The sequence below is a fragment of the Lynx canadensis genome, chromosome D4 (genome assembly GCF_007474595.2).
Source record: "Lynx canadensis isolate LIC74 chromosome D4, mLynCan4.pri.v2, whole genome shotgun sequence".
NCBI classification, from domain to species: domain Eukaryota; kingdom Metazoa; phylum Chordata; class Mammalia; order Carnivora; family Felidae; genus Lynx; species Lynx canadensis.
This window is the reverse complement of record NC_044315.2, coordinates 46,178,948-46,195,267: the sequence shown is the minus strand read 5'-3', so window position 1 is coordinate 46,195,267 and position 16,320 is coordinate 46,178,948. Positions and strand designations below refer to the sequence as shown.

Below are 16,320 nucleotides of genomic sequence, written 5' to 3'. Positions count from 1 at the left end.
GAGGCCCTGAGCATGCCTGAGAGCCCGAGGGACCTGGGTATTAGGAAAAACTGAATTAGAATTTAAGATGGGAAATTAGACCATTTATTAATTTTCAGACCTTCAGAAATGAAAACACCTAATATTTCTCATTATACAAAGGAGAGAAACATATGTTTTGACCATCCCCTGTTTTTGCCTTTCTCTCATTTAGAAGATTATCCATATTCTCTCCCAGTAGACTCCGTAACTCTGGGTTCAGAGCTAGCAGGCAAATGTCCAAAATTTGAACCCAAGACCATCCAGTTCAGAGCCTGGACTCCCATTCGTTTCCCAGGCTGACTTTCCACCTTTGGCATCTTTCATGCCCCTGCCATGGTGACCAGGTTTGAAGGGTAGAGGGACTGTAACTTTTATAAATCTGAGTACTCTTGTGTGAATGAAGGGGAACAACTGGGAAATGCCAATGGAATGAAGGAAAATGGACTGCCATAGCCAAGTTGCATTAGAAACTGGCTTGTCTTTAGGAAAGCCTATCCACAAGACATTTTCTGAGGTCTTTTATTTCAGTGCTACTCAGTGTTGCCCAAGGGCCTCTGGGTGAGATAAAGACAAAAATTGAGAGTGTGTAGAAACCTTTAGTAGTCCCATATCATCCAAGCAAAAGATTCTATATGTCCAAAAGTATGTCTGCATTGGATTGGAAATAAAAACAACCGGTTCTTCAAGACAAACAGTTCAAGAATCTTTAATTTAGTCCATTATGATCTTGGTAGGTGCCTCCAGGTCTCCCTCATAAGGCTGAAAAATCATCCAGCGAAACCCAAGTCGACTGTCACCCTTGTCCAAATAAAACCTAAGTTTTCCCAAGGACGGGACTTTGTTTTGCCCACTGCTCCATCCCTGGTTCCTAGAATCACGCCTGATGTTCAAGGAATATTTGTTGAATGACCAAAATGCACTCATTTCTCAGTGGGAAGTGCCCAAAATCTTGTCCAGGAGTTGCCCTTGTCCATTTTTCAAGTGGGCCTCAAGACAACCCCGGTGATGGCTGGTCCTCTACACCTAGACCACCACCTCACCTTCCTCCCATCTCCACTCCTCACCCAGCCCAGACCTCCACCCCCACCAGGAAGAGAAGTAGGACAAATTATTGCCATTTATTTCCCCAGATGAGTTTCAGAATCATTTGGGCATATTTTCCAAACTGTTCCATTGAGATTCTGACTGACATTACACTAAGCATATAAACTAACAGGAAAACATACACATCTTTACAACATTGAGTCTTTTCACGCATGAGCATGATATGTCTACTTATTTTCCTGTCTTTTTATTTTTATTTTTTTTATGTTTATTTATTTTTGAGAGAGAGAAACAGAGCACAAGCAGGGAAGGGGCAGAGAGAGTGTCTGTGTCTCCACACAGAATCCAAAGCAAGCTCCAGGCTCTGAGCTGTCAGCACAGAGCCCAACGTGGGGCTCAAACTCACAAGCTGTGAGATCATGACCCGAGCTGAAGGAGGAAGCTTAACCAACTAAGCCACCCAGGTGCCCCATTGTCTTTTTATAACTCGTAGTAAATTTTGTAGTTTTCATATACTTTCTGCATATTTATTGGTAAACTAATTTTAGGATGATTTATTTTTATAGTTGTTATCGTGTATGGGGTCTGCCTACTGTTTTGTTTTCTAATTCTTAGTATAAAGGACGAAAGGAATCATTTTGGTAATATTTATTTTACATCTCTTCACTTTAAGTGTTGACTAATTTTCATTTGATTATCTTGGGTGTAATATCATAATATCAACAACTGATCATTTTATCGTATGCCATTTCCTTCCTCTAGTTGTACCTCTTTTTCAGCTCTTTTTCTTATTGCATTTAGGAGAGTAAATTCTTCTTAAATAAACTTTTGGTTGGGGAGACATTTAAGATGCAACAGAAAAAATTACGAGAGTCTACAGGGATGTTGCCAATGTAGTACGTAGAGGAGATTTATTGCTCTTGATGCCTATACTTGGGAAGGGGAAAGACAAGAGAAACAATAAATTAAGTCAATACCTGATAAACTCTGTCCCCTTTAAGTTACAAACCAAGAGAGAGAAGAAAATGAGGTCATAAACTTAAAATGGAGGAATGCAAAAAAGAATTGGTTAAGAAAAATATCCTTCACCATAAATAGTTTAAGAAGCACTAGTTTGCTACACTAAGGTCTTGGTAAGTACCTCTGGGTCTGCCTTATAAAGCTTAAGAATCATTAAACAAAAGCCACTTTATAAAGAGACATTTTCTTTCAGCCAACAGACTACTCTCTAAAGTGCTTGAAGCCTGTAGGTCTTGAAAATAAAACTGATACCAATAATAGTAATTTTTGAACTTATGTTCCAATGATATATGTGAAATGAAATACAAAATTGTGATGAGCCACTATCTGCGTATGTTTTAAGAATGGTGGATTTCATGTGCTCAGGAAGTTCAGCCAGAGTCCTTGGTCATTCTTGATAAGAGTCAGAGCTATTCCTTGCATGCCCTATAAAAAAGAAAGAAAGAAAGAAAGAAAGAAAGAAAGAAAGAAAGAAAGAAAGAAAGAAAGAAAGAAAGAAAGAGCAAACCCAGTGGGCATTTCTTCTAGAGTACCTGCAGAAACCAGCTCCAGGAATTGCCCTGATGAACAGGATCGACCCAGTCTTCTTGAAGATACAGAGGCGGTGGAAACAGCCCTCGTGGTGCTTCATCAGCATGCACTAGAAGGTGAGCAAATGTCACTTATAACCTGCCTGTGTAAGTCCTTTGCTCAGTGAAGAAAATATCTCCCTGATGAATTTTGAAATTCTATGTTTCCCATCAGGAAAGCCAGGGTGGGAGGTTTAATTTGTACCTCTGGGAAGCTCTGGAACATGAAAGCAAATATATTTAATTAAATGTGCCTCTAGGTTGGTAACACTCCAGGATCTTGTCAAAATGAAACACGAGATCTTTTCTGGAACTTTGGGCATCTTCATCCAAGTATCCTCAGTATTCTGAAACAATTATGATTGGCCAAATATGAGGAATAAGATGTTTGCAAAAAGGAGCAAAAATATGTGAGAAAAAGGAAATAAACATAACTTCCAAGAGTGAAAATCTAATTGCCACAATTAAAAACTCACTAGATTATTTAAATAGCAGATGAGAATAAGCCAAAGAAAACTGGTAAACTAGAAGCTGGATTTCAGTAAATTATGCTTAATACTTCACAGAGAGACAGAAAGTTGGAAAATATATGTTAAGAGATGTGGAGGATAGAATGAAAAAAAGGCTAACAGTTGTCCAATTAGAGTTCCAGAAAGAGAAAATAGAGAAAATTGTATTGTGTTAGTTATCAATAACCATGTAACAAATTACCCTAAAATTCAGCTGCTTAAAAACAACAAACAGGGGTGCCTGGGTGGCTCAGTTGGTTAACCAACCAACTCTTGGTTTCAGCTCAGGTCACGATCTCACAGTTTTGTGAGTTCAAGCCCCACATTGGGCTCTGCGTTCGCAGCACAGAACCTGGTTGGGATTCTCTCTCTCTCTCCCTCTCTGCTTCCCAACTCAAGCTGTCTCTTCCTCAAAATAAATAAATAAACTTTAAAAAATAAAACAGCAAAAACAACAAACAGTTGTTTCTCATGGTTTCAGAGGGAAGTTTCAGTTTTGGTGTCAGGAATCTGAGAGCTGCTCACCTGAGTAGTTCAGCATCTCACAGGAGTTCAGGGTCTCACAGGAGGTTTCAGTCTTGCTGTCAGCCAATGCTGCAGTCACCTAGAGTTTGACTAGTTCAATTAGTCAGAATGATATAAAAATTATAAACCCGTATGTAGCTATTAACATGGCCTCCTTACAAAGCCAAAAAATTAACAAAGTTGCAAGGGGAAGTTGACAAATGCACCATAAATGGGGGGAATTTTAACACACCTTCTACACAATTAATAGATAAAGCAAACTATTATAATCACGGGAATAAAGAATATTTGAACAAACACAACTAATAATTTATGTAATGGGGACAAATTAAACCCTGCACACATTATGATGAGAGAACATATTCTTTTCAAGCATACGTGGAACATTGATGAAAGCTGACCACATATCATACCATAAAAAGATTTTCAGTAAATTTCAGTCAGTATACTTCAAACCATATTCTATTTGTTCAATGCAATTATATTTGGAATAAGTAAAAACAAATATTACAAGAAAATAGATTTGGGAAAAGTCATAAACATAATTTATTAAATAATCAAAAGATTAAGAAAAATCATAATGAAAATTAGAATAAAGTTAATACTAGACTGCAACTTTGATAAAGACAAAAGCTATGTGTGTTTAATAACTTTACATTCTAGAATTTAGCAGGGACCTCATCAGTAATTGTCAAATAAATATCTGAATGGATTTGAGTCATAAAAGTTAAAAAATATTGCATGTAACTGTTTATTACATTCTTGTTGCTGCCTGCATTTTTCTGAGGTAATTTTAAAAAATTGTCCTCTCACCCCACTTAAAAAAAAATAAAAATAAAAAGAGCAATCATTCTGATTTAAAAAAAAAAAAATTGTCCTCTCACACCTGTCAGAATGGCTAAAATTAACAACACAAGAAACAAAAGGGGTTGGCAAGGATGTGGAGAAAGAGGAACCCTCTTGCACTGTTGGTGGGAATGCACGTTGGTGTAGCCCCTCTAGAGAACAGTATGGAGATTCCTCAAAAAACTAAAAATAGAACTACCCTATGATCCAGCAATTACACTATTAGGTATTTACCCAAAAGATACAAAAATACAGATTTGAAGGGGTATGTGCACCCCTATGTTCATAGCAGCATTATCAACAATAGCCAAACTATAAAGAGAGCCCAAATGTATATTGACTGATGAATGGATAAAGAAGATGTGGGGTGTGTGTGTGTGTGTGTGTGTGTGTATATATATATATATATATATATATATGAATATTACTCAGTCATCAAAAAGAATAAAATCTTGCCATTTGCAACAAGGTAGATGGCGCTAGAAGGTATTATGCTAAATAAGATAAGTCGAACAGAGAAAGACAAATACCACATGATTTCACTCATATGCAGAATTTAAGAAACAAAACAGATGAACATATGGAAATGTGGTGGGAGAAGAGGAGAGAGGGAAATAAACCACAAGAGACTCTTAACAATAGAAAACAAACTAAGGGTTGATAGAGGGAGGTGGGTGGGAGATGGGCTAGATGGGTGATGGGTATTAAGGAGGGTATTAAGGTATTAAGGAGACACTTGTTGTGATGAGCACTGGGTGTTGTATGTAGGTGACAAATCACTGAATTCTACTCCTGAAACCAATATTGCACTGTATGATGGCTACCTAAAATTTAAATTTAAAAAATGTTTATTTAAAAAAGCCCCCTAGATGTTGTTATATTGCGAGATGTCCCTAGCTGAGTTCTTTAAAAAGTCAGCTTGCAGGAAGATTGGTTAGATTATTTTTTCCTCTTCAGTTTTACTGAGACGTAATTGACAAGTCAAAATTATATATATGTAAGGTGCACAACTTGATGTTTTAATATACATATACATTGTGAAATGATCACCACAATCAAGTAATTAACATATTACTTTTAATTTGTTTAAATTAAGCAAATTAATTTGGTACCTTCTTTTTAATTTGTGATGAACACTTATCATCTACCCTCCTAGCAAATTATAGGTATAAAAGTACACAATGAAGTATTGTTAACTATAGTCACTGTGCTGTACCTTAGATCTCCAGAACTTATTCATCTTGCATACCTGAAACTTTGTAACATTTAACCAAATTGTCTCCCATTTCCTCTATCCCCTCTGCCCCCAATTACCTGACAATCACCGTTCTACTCAGTGTTTCTATGAGTTCAACTATTTTAGATTCTACATATAAGTGAGATCATACAGTATTTATGTTTCCACATTTAGCATAATGTTCTCCAGATTTACCCATTTGTCACAAATGGCAGGATTTCTTTCTTTGTAAGGGCCGAATAATATTCCATTGTACAATGCGTGTAATTTTTGTAATGACCATAACAGGTTGAAGCAACTATTTTCATGAAATCTGTTTTTAAAAAGAAAAAAAATTAATTATAAAATAAAGGAAAACATTAGGAACAATCTATTTTCACCTGGATACAACTACACACATAAAAATGCTATTGTTTCAGAAGGTGAATCATATATCATAGTGAGTGAAACAGCATGAAAATGTTACATTCAGTTAAATCTCCACATTGTCCCTGTGTACTTATCTTCATAAATTCTACCATTTTTATCAGTTCCCAAGGAAACACTGGCATAAATATTTCTGAACCAACTACCTATGTGCTCAGGAAAGGAAATAGGACCGAGTAATGAGCATTTGTTCTAGCTGAAGATGTCTGAAATTGGCTGGAAATGTGCCTTTTTTTTTTTTTTTTTTTTTTTTTTGCATTCTGTAATCCAAGCTTAATTTTTTTAAGGATAGCAGGGATATCACTTGCAAAACAGAAATGGAGGTTTATCTTTCACAGTCTAAAGTATTCCAGTAAATCATAAATCAACTGGTCATTTCTCTATTTAATGATTTACCACCTTATCAAGAGCATCTCCTTGTTAGCTTTTTATGAGGCTTATCATCTAGAGCCAGTCTCCAAAATTAGAGGCTAATAAATTATTAGCTACATGTCTAGATGTGCAACAGCTGACTGAGGAGTAATAAAAGATCCCTCCTTCCTTACCATTCAACTGGGTAATTAGTCTGTATTCACCAGCACAATGTTGTAAAGATCTGGAAGCGATTCTATTCATGCATTCAGTACAGGCAGCTGAGGGGAAGGTCTGGTCAAAACAGCTTTGGAGAAAGCAGCTCAGTAATATTTGACTGTTTCTTCTGATCACATTTAGAAGTCTCAGACCTCTACCTCCCTCGTCATCCGTCTGTAGACAGAGGCAGATATTGATATTTTTATTGACAATTCTGAAAACCATGGGCTTTTCAAGCATGCTGTCAAATTTCACCATTCAGGTTCCACTAATTTCAGAAGTCCAAATAATGCTAGCAATAGCTGCAAAAAGGCCACTTTTTAAAAGCAGATCCTTTCTTTCCTGGTAAATTTGCAAGTAAATTATGTAAATATATTTTAAGGGAAGAAGATGTTTTCTATTCCCTTAGACAGTAAAAGTTTTCATGCATCTGAGAAATATCCTTTCTAGCCCAATGTAGATACAGATAGAGTAGATAGCTAGGTAAACAGATGGAAGGAAGGAAGAAAGGGAGGAAGGGAGGGAAGAAGGGAAGGGAAAGGAAGGGAAGGGAAAGAAGGGAAGGAAGGGAAGGGAGTTGAAGAGAAGGGAAGGAAAGGAAAGGGAAAGAAAGAAAGAAAAAAAGAAAGAAGAAAGAAAAGAAAAGAAAAGAAAAGAAAAGAAAAGAAAAGAAAAAAGAAAAGAAAGAGAAAGAGAAAGAAAGAATCTGCAGATCACTAGGGACCTAGCACCTACCATCATTCTTGTTTGTAGATCTAGAAACTTGATACGCTTGATTTTCTTGGGATTGATCAGCCTTCTGGAAGTTGACGCAGCCTAACAATCCCACAGAAGAATATTTATGTTGATATTTACAGTCATTTTAAAATTTCACTGGAAGAATACTCCCTGACCAAGGTCTAAGGCCAATCGCCTGCCTTCTTATGGAAAGACATATTCAACAGAAAAGCTTGGTCAGTGGAGAAAGAATTTGAACCCAAGGAGTTGGTATTCTCTGGCAGAGGTCACTATTAATATTACAGAAAAAACAGAACAGAGTAACTAAAGTAGGTGAGCTGATGGCCGAAGCAAAAGGTTACAAACAGCCCTGCATTCTCGGGGTCACCACATTCAAGATTCAGTCCAGAGATCTGAAAGGGCAGAAACTCAGTGCTGATGGTGCAGTCACGGAAGATCAACCAAAGAGGGAATAACCCTTGTGGATATCATTCACAATAGCTGAGTGCATATGGCAACACTCTCCACAAAATGTTTCCTGCTTTTCACTTTCCTGATACATGGTAGGATTATCTTCCCTCCCACCACCATTGATATTAGACATGCTCTTTAGTTTAGCCAAGAAAATATAAATAGAAGTGAAATGTGTCATTTCCAGGCTGAAGCTCGAAGAAGCAGGATGTTATTTGCCTGCTATGGTTATTATGGATGCACAGAAAGGACTACAAGGAGCAAGCAAGGCCCTGTGTCAACCTTTGTTGGGCATGTGTGTGAGAAAGAAAGAAATAATTGTTGGGCTAAGCCCCTGAGATGTTGGGGGTATTACTGAACATAACCCAACCTACCCTTCCTGTTGTGGTATATGTCCTGAAATTAAAAAATATTTTACATTAAGGCTTCTTAGAGTCAGGGTACATTGATAACCTAATTAATACTTAGAAGGTGACTTGCTTTTTATATAATCAGAACAAAGAGAGCTGAATAGTGTTTTGAGATGCCTGGAAAAGCATAATGGACCCCTCCTGCACTGTAATAGAGCATACTCTCTGGTAATGGCATTAGATCCACCTGCCAAACACCTCATTTACTCATTCATTCATTCATCCGTCCCAAAATATATATAGAGTGCTTACTACATCCCAGACACTGTGCTGGATCCTGGGGATATGAAAGGATTGAGACAGTCCCGCTCCTTACGTATGGACTTAGCCTCTTTACTCTCATTCTTCTAGATTCCATGCAGACCATGTACTTTAAACCAGCACATATTCCTTTATCATAACCGTTTAGTATCAAACTGCCACTTTCCTTAGTCATGTTTTTGTTCTAAACACACACTCTACATCAGTGCTTCCCAAACTTATCATGTTTCTTTTCTGCTCAATTCCAGACTAGGGCTTAAGTAAAATACTATACAATAAAAATAAGTTACTAGAAAAATATTTCGTGTGATTGAATGCCAACACAATGGCGATAGGCTATAAAAGTTTCTAAGTCATTACTTGCAGTTTCGGGACTTCTTTCCTTCCAGGTGGACAAAAGTTCACCGACCATCGCTGGTCTGTGGACTATTCTCTGAGAAGGACAAGCAGTGAGGACCTAATCAAACTAAGGTTTCTGTTTTCATTTGTAAAACCATCTGCCTCTTAATTACCAAAGTTAAAAAGTTTCATGTGCTGGGTACCTCTTCCGATGAGCCCCCATTGCCTATTCAGCTAACCACTTGCATTATTTTTTAGTTAATGTTTTTTCCAATCACCTCACTTTTTATATGGATACATTTTTTAAAAATGTCTACTCCATGTAAATAGAAAATCTGTTCACTTACAATAAATAAGACGTAACTTACACTTACAATAAATAAGTGAATAATAAATAAGTGAAAATCTGTTTCACTTACAATAAATAAGGTGTGCAAAGAAGGGTTATGAATAAGTAGTTATTCAAGCCTAGGGAAAGAGAGGCGGTCGCCTACTCCGAGGAGAACTTAAATCTTACTAATGTGGAACTAAAACTTCCTACTTGACATAATCAGAAAACTGAGAGAAAACTAAAGAGAGCTTTTACTCATTATGTATTTCAGTGCTATGTTATCCTCTATTTATGTTTCCGTCTAAAACCATTTTAAGGACCAAACAGTAGTCTCTCTATTCTTCAGAAAACAGGGCAATATTTTAACTTGCCCAATATGAGGGCTGTTCCAAGTTGTCCACCATGTCTACAGTCACCAATCTGGTGGTCATAATCACATGGATAACTGAACACAAGCATCGAATGTCACTGCTTCCTTTCCTTGGTAACCCTGTCATAGGGACTACTGGCGCTGTAGGCCATAGGCTTACTTCAATTCTGGAAGTAATACTCTCCTCAGGTCTAAATCTCTTTATGAGATTTTTTTTTTTCAGCAGACTTCATGCCCAGCATGGGGCTTGAACTCACAACCCAAGATTAAGAGTCTCATGCTCTTCGAACTGAGCCAGCCAGGCGCCCCTATGAGACTTTTGGGAGTCCTACCATGAATACCCAACTAACCTGTATTTTCTTCCTTCTTCCAATAATGATCAGTTTCCTTTCCTGATGAGACAAGAAAAATATTTTTTAAAGACTGTAATTCCCCCTCAGGCTCCTTTGTAGCTACAAGGAGAAAAATTAACTCTTACCCACTTATTTTTTACTGCTTTAAGTGACTTAATCATAACCGACAGTTTTTTAAAAAAAATGTTTTGCATGGTGGATACACAAAAATATTTACAGAATCCACCAGCAGTTAGATGCCATGATTAAATTAGGCGATTCACAAAATTCACATGGTTTAAAAAAAAAATCATGATCCACAATTATAATATTGGTCATATCAGACAGACCTTAGAGGTTTGGCTTGGCCTCTCTGTTTTCATGTACCTACAACACTGTCCAACTCTGAGCATTACTTTGACGTCAGGGAGCAGGAATTCTAAGGACAGAAGAAGAGTCATTTAGCCTGAGTTTACAATTCAAGTTGTGAATTCTCCGTTAATTACCCCTAACTAAACTCCAGACCCAGGCTGCTGTGTGCACTAGCTGCAAATACGCACAGTGTGAATATTTAAGTTTGTGTGATATTCCCAGAGTCGTAAATATGAGCTGAATCTTTACAACGGAGAGATCCTTCCGGAGGCATCGCTTACCTAATGCTGACCTTTTATCAAAGAATTTTTTTCCCCAACTAACTGTTTCAAATAAATGCTAACCATACAGGGTCTCTTCTCTCCCTTCAGGATATACAAACCACAGAATTCCGATGACTCACCCCAAAATAGCTTATGAATATGCCAGGGGCGGAAGGGCATGCTGTTTGGTTCTCTAAAACTTCCTGCCAAACTGTAGAAACTGAACATACACAGATATTTGGGGACTAACTGTGAGTAATAATGAGAATTTAATCCCCTTTAGTCTTCTGAGTTAGCAACAGCTTGCCTAACATGTCCGGTTACATCCTGTTTGCTACGCATGTGACTCCTCAAAAAAATAATAATATAATATTAATAGCACAATGTTTCATTGTTAAGACTGCTATTATCTATGTCAATGGTTCTCAAACATTGGCAGCCATTTGTAGACTAAGGTCACTTCTTGGAAGAGCTATAAATTCATGGCTTTATGAAACAAACATATTATTATTATGTCTTTGAAATAAAAAGCCAGGATTCAAGGTATGGAATTTTAAGGCACCCAAGTCCTTAAAAGGGAAAGGCAGTTACATATATTGATTAGAATCTTGAGTTTGAATCAGTTCTTTCGCCACCTAGGCCACATTTTGCAGGTACTTGGCCTAAGTCCTAATTTCCCCATATGTAAAATGAAGAGAATGGTAATACTGTCCATATTTAAGGTTAGAATTCTAGGTCCATACAGTGAGGATTAAATAGGGAACATCCCTAAATAAGGACTACTGCTAAGTAGCCCAATAAATAAATTATCTAGTGCCATCTCTTTTCACAAATAAAGAATCTGAAGACCAAAGCTACGAAGTGCCCTATGAACAGCCACTCACTCCTCACAGCAATGCCAAGGAAAAGCTCTATAAATGCTGTGGGTAAAAACGGGCTCTGAATCCAATCAGCCCAAATTCAAGCCCCAGTTTTCATTCTTGCGAGCTGTATAACCTTGGGCAAGTCACTTAATTTTTCTGTGCCTCGATCTTCTCATCTATTAAATGTTAAAATATTTAAATATTAAGGTAATAGTAAAGTTTATTAAAATATAATTAAAATAAGAAGGGTATTATTATTAAATAATATTAAACTATTAAAATTATTATATTAATATTAAAATAATAATAGTATTTTTCTCACAAGGTTGTTAGGACAGCCTAAGAATGTAACATGTAATAGTGCCTGGCATGTACTGACTAATCAATAAATACTACTACACCGATATGGAAAAGTTCTAGTTCTTCTAAAAACAGATTTTAGAGTAAAATACACGTCCACAATGGCAGGCTTGAAAAAGCTATATCCATAAAAGCAACCCAAACCTAAAAAAAATAAAATAAACAACTCAAAAATTTATTTAATGCAATTTACAAGGTCATCAGAATACGTACAGATGTCTTTTCAGATTAAGGTACGTGTCTTCTTTAACCACATTTAGGTGTCATATTTCCCTTCTCTTATCGAGAAAGGATACCAAAAAACAACTTAATATTTCAAACAACAGCCACAATTGTTCAAGAGTCATTTTGATCGGACTTTGAAAATAATGCCGGTATCCAGTTGCCCTTGACATTTGTGGAGGAAGTATAAGGCAATGGGAAAAACACCAGACTCCCCTTTCCAGTCTAGGCTTTGCCATTTAACAAGCTATAGACAAGCTACTCGATCTCTGAGTCGCCATCTATAAAATGGGGACAGCTTCTGCCTTGTTACACATACTACACGGAAACAAGTGTGAGACATGTTTCATAAATAGACTTTGTTCTATTTATATGCATGATTTGTTATGGTACTTTACCTGAGTAGCTTGTTCAAAACTGTTCTGCAATAGTTAAGCGTCAGAAATATACTTTCCTTTGCTTATTACATACTCAAAGGACACAGAGACTCTCATTTTAAGGAGATGTGTAGAAGAGAAACAGGAGAAAACCTTTCAATGTCAGAGAAAGAAAGAATTTGAAACTTACCAGTATTGACACGTGACAAAGAGGCACACAAGACTACATACTTCTCCATCTCTTGACAATAATTCGTACCCATAATAGACGGTTAAGATGTATCTGTTAAAAGAATGGGCAAGACATGAATTAAAGGATTTATGGTGTCCTAAATTATTTTAGGATTTTAGGATTTATTGTGTCTAAATTGACACAATTAGTATGCCCTCGTTGACACCACTTTATCCCTACTCCCACCCAATTAGTCCCTGATTTGAAAATCACTGACCCAGGCACAGCCATTGATGACCTCCGAGAGCTATATGCCTATAACTGCTAGCACCTTAACAAAAGCTTTAAAATGGGACCGTGGAATCAATAAAGAATTTCTCCTAAACTCATCATTTGTTTTCTAAGCAATAGACTATACTTTGTCTTTGAATTGTCTTAAAATTCTGCAAGTGATTTCAATCCTGAATTGAAACCAAGAGGTCAAAGGACCTGAGAAACCATACTTCCTACCCTCATAGACGTCATTTCCAAAAGTGAGAGAGAAAAAAAAAAAAATCTGCATGACCTTTGTACTCCATTTGTCTCTTGAAGCACCATAAAAACATGAGAAGGAACGTTTTGTGATGCGGGATGGGGGCCTGGACAGGTATGGACCCTCACAGGTCCTCACACCTCCCAGGAAAAAACCTGCTGAACAGAACTCTGCCTGAAGACTTCAGGGAGCATCACAGTTCAGGCTCCTCCCTCCCAGTCACATTGGACCCAAAGATCAGATGGAGACTGGGCTTCAGCGTTGCACGTGTTTGCTGGCACAGCGTCCTCAGTACGTCAGAGCCTCACCTGACACTGACTCATTGCTGGGTGGAAAGCCAAGGCCTAATTGTGTTGGTCATATGTAACTTGCCACTTCCAGCCAAGTATTCCAAGCCCTTTCAGAAATAGTCCACCAACTTGCTTTCCCACTATACCCTGAAATAGACCCCACAGACTCCTGAATTCTCTTGCCTCCTCGAGTTTACTCCTGCCTCTTCTGATGGCTCCCCCCCCCCACGCCCGCCCGCCCCTGCCCTTGCCCTGTTACTGCCGACCTCTGTGTCAAACTTAATGCAGAGGCTGGGAGGCTCCTCTTTGTGGGCTCTCAATAAATATTCATTCCACTCAATTCAGTCACTCTCAGAGATAAGAGGCAGCAAGGATTACCAGATTTCCTAAATACATCTGAAAACCCATTGCCTGGGGTCAGGGTGACAGGAGGTTGCTTCTTTACTGAAAAACCAATTTTCTCAAATGCACAGCAGTAAGCCTCAGTACAGATACTGTGTCTTACTCGAGCTTTATACAAAATTCAACACGTCTGTCACAGGAGCTTATGGCTTCCAAGGCAGAAAATCTAAATCCGTAACAAATTTCTCCCAAAGTAATAGATGGTTCAAAGAGTCGAACCCAATGAAATACGTATTGGACAAAAATAGCAAAGAGTCAGCTCTTATTTCTTGATATTTCAAACCATATGTTCACCCATTTTCCATGGTAGATTCCTTGTCCTATTTGTTTGTGTACACACTGTGCCTGCTATGTGCCAGGAACATACATATTTTGGATTTTTTTTGGTCACAGAAATAAAGAACGGATGGGTATGGGATTGCGAGAAATCAGGAAAAGCAAATGAAAAAGGAAAGAAAAAAGAAAGACTAAACCTGTGGCCAATCAACATTTATTCTATGAACATAAGCACTTTAGTATGATTTTTGTGTGAATTAACATCTTAAGTCTAAAAAGGAGCCTCTGGAGCCCAATTCTGTATACAGGGGAAGAAGAGACATAACACCTGAGCCTTGAACCCAAAAGAGTAAATTGGGAAAAGGAATTTTCAACACACACCGTTAAAAAAAAAAAATACCAAAGTTATTTATGATAAAAGTGCTGGACATGTGGCCAAACAAAGCTAATTTACCCAGGACTGGCATATTCTACATTCCTATAATTCGAGAGGCAAGAAAGGCCATGATAGGCAAGAGTACAATGAGTATATATATTTACATAAACAAGCCAATAAGAAAAAGTAGGTGGGCCTCAAAAAATTGGGGGGGGGGACTTAAACAAAATAGAAAAGAGAGAATTTCAGGGACAAAACTGGGAAAGATGTTTCCCAGGTGCATGTGTGTGGAATGACTTAAATTAAGACAAACAGTCACCAAGGAGTGAGGAGGAGATAGACCCAGAGCTGTCCCTCCCCTTCCTGAAGAAATCAACGACTTTTTTTTTTTTTTTAAGTAGGCTTCCTGCCCAGTGCGGGGCTTGATCTAACAACCCTGAGATCAAGAGTCAGATGCTGTACCAACTGAGTCAGCCAGGCACCCTGAAATCAAGGAGGCTTAATTGTAGATGATAATTAGTAATATTATATTATAAATATTAATAATACCTGTTAACAAGTAACAGCTACAAATCCAAATTGGGTGGGAAAAGGATGGAGAAAGAGAAAAATGTTGAGAAAGATTGAGTCTGGCAAAGCCATTTGGGGATAACTGGGGAAGGCAAGGGCTGTCTCAAGTAGAAGGCGGGTCTGTGGAGCCATACTTGGCCACTGGAGAGGGAACGGCTCCCTTCCGGGTGCACACCTAGCTCTTTTCACATTTATAAGCCAGAGAAAGTATTCTTATATATTACTGAATTTGTTGTTTTCCTTGCCAAATTTATCACCTCCTATCATGGTGTTAGCTTATAGCAGCTACTTAGTAAACAGTTGTTAAATGAAAAGAAAATCAACCAACAATAGAGACTCTGACACTGGCAGACTTTGCAAGCAGCTTAGGTGGGAGTAAGTTCAGCTCTGGAACAGGCTCTTTGAAAAAACCCTAACCCTGACTCTAAATTTGAGTCTGCCCTCCCATACCCTAAACAAGGAAATTCAGTAAGAATGGTCTCCCAACCTGGACAAAGCTAAACTCTTATCTATTCTCTGCACCTGTAACCGCTTGATTTATAAATAGTTTGCCCTTTTACTTGGCTTCACAGTCAGCTGCACAGCAGAAGAAATGCCTAAGATCACGTTGCTGTCGTGACTAATCTCTGAGAAGAACAGTTCGTAGATGAAAGGGAAAGTATCTCCAGAGCTCTCACAACCAGGAACAGGGTGCGCACCGGCTCCATGCACACAGTTGAAATGCAGACATCTCCTGAGATGTGACTTGTTGAAAGAAAGAAAAGAAAGAAAGAAAGAAAGAAAGAAAGAAAGAAAGAAAGAAAGAAAGAGGAAGAGAAAAGAAAAAAGAAAGAAAAGAAAAGAAAAGAAAAAAGAAAAAAGAAACAGTAAAAGCACTGAAAAGGACTGGGGCACCATGGGACAGAAACAGCACCAGAAAATAAAATAATTGACCAGTTTCTGAGGATTTTTGCACTTACATGACTGCTGTTACAGAATCTTAGTTAAAAATACACTGCCCCAATTAATCAATGCAATGATACATTACACAGCCACAGAATTATCATGATGCTTATATGGTAGCATAAAAAGTCCCTTACTTGTTGATCTGATGAGTACTTATCGACCTTCTCCTATGTGCCGGCTTTGCTTTATATGGAGGTGTGCACGAGGGGGTGAAACAGGCAAAAATCTCTGGTATAATGTGCATGATATAATGCTATATCAAAGCCCAGGGAAAAAAAATCCAGGGCAGTAAAAATCCAGGG

General features: G+C 37.8%; 2 long non-coding RNA genes across 12 annotated transcripts in view; one reads left to right on the top strand and one right to left on the bottom strand.

The window, feature by feature from the left end:
• Window positions 1–16,320, bottom strand: part of LOC115500105 — a 52,732-nt gene that overhangs the window by 30,724 nt on the left and 5,688 nt on the right. For 3 of the 11 annotated variants that reach the window (XR_003964395.1, XR_003964396.1, XR_004344384.1), the window contains exons 2-6: window positions 12,646–12,738; window positions 10,017–10,058; window positions 7,503–7,583; window positions 6,743–6,941; window positions 3,689–3,767 (exon numbers count right to left, since the gene is read on the bottom strand). This is a non-coding gene — a long non-coding RNA (uncharacterized LOC115500105). Of the gene's footprint in view, window positions 1–1,533; window positions 1,998–2,618; window positions 2,726–2,859; window positions 3,002–3,688; window positions 3,779–5,954; window positions 6,085–6,742; window positions 6,942–7,502; window positions 7,584–8,329; window positions 8,352–10,016; window positions 10,059–12,645; window positions 12,739–16,320 lie in introns of those variants that run through there. The other 8 variants (XR_003964392.1, XR_003964394.1, XR_003964397.1 and 5 more) reach the window with 7 other exon arrangements.
• LOC115500107 lies at window positions 2,644–16,019 on the top strand. Its single transcript, XR_003964398.1, has 2 exons — window positions 2,644–2,732; window positions 15,646–16,019. It is a non-coding gene; the product is annotated as an uncharacterized LOC115500107 (long non-coding RNA).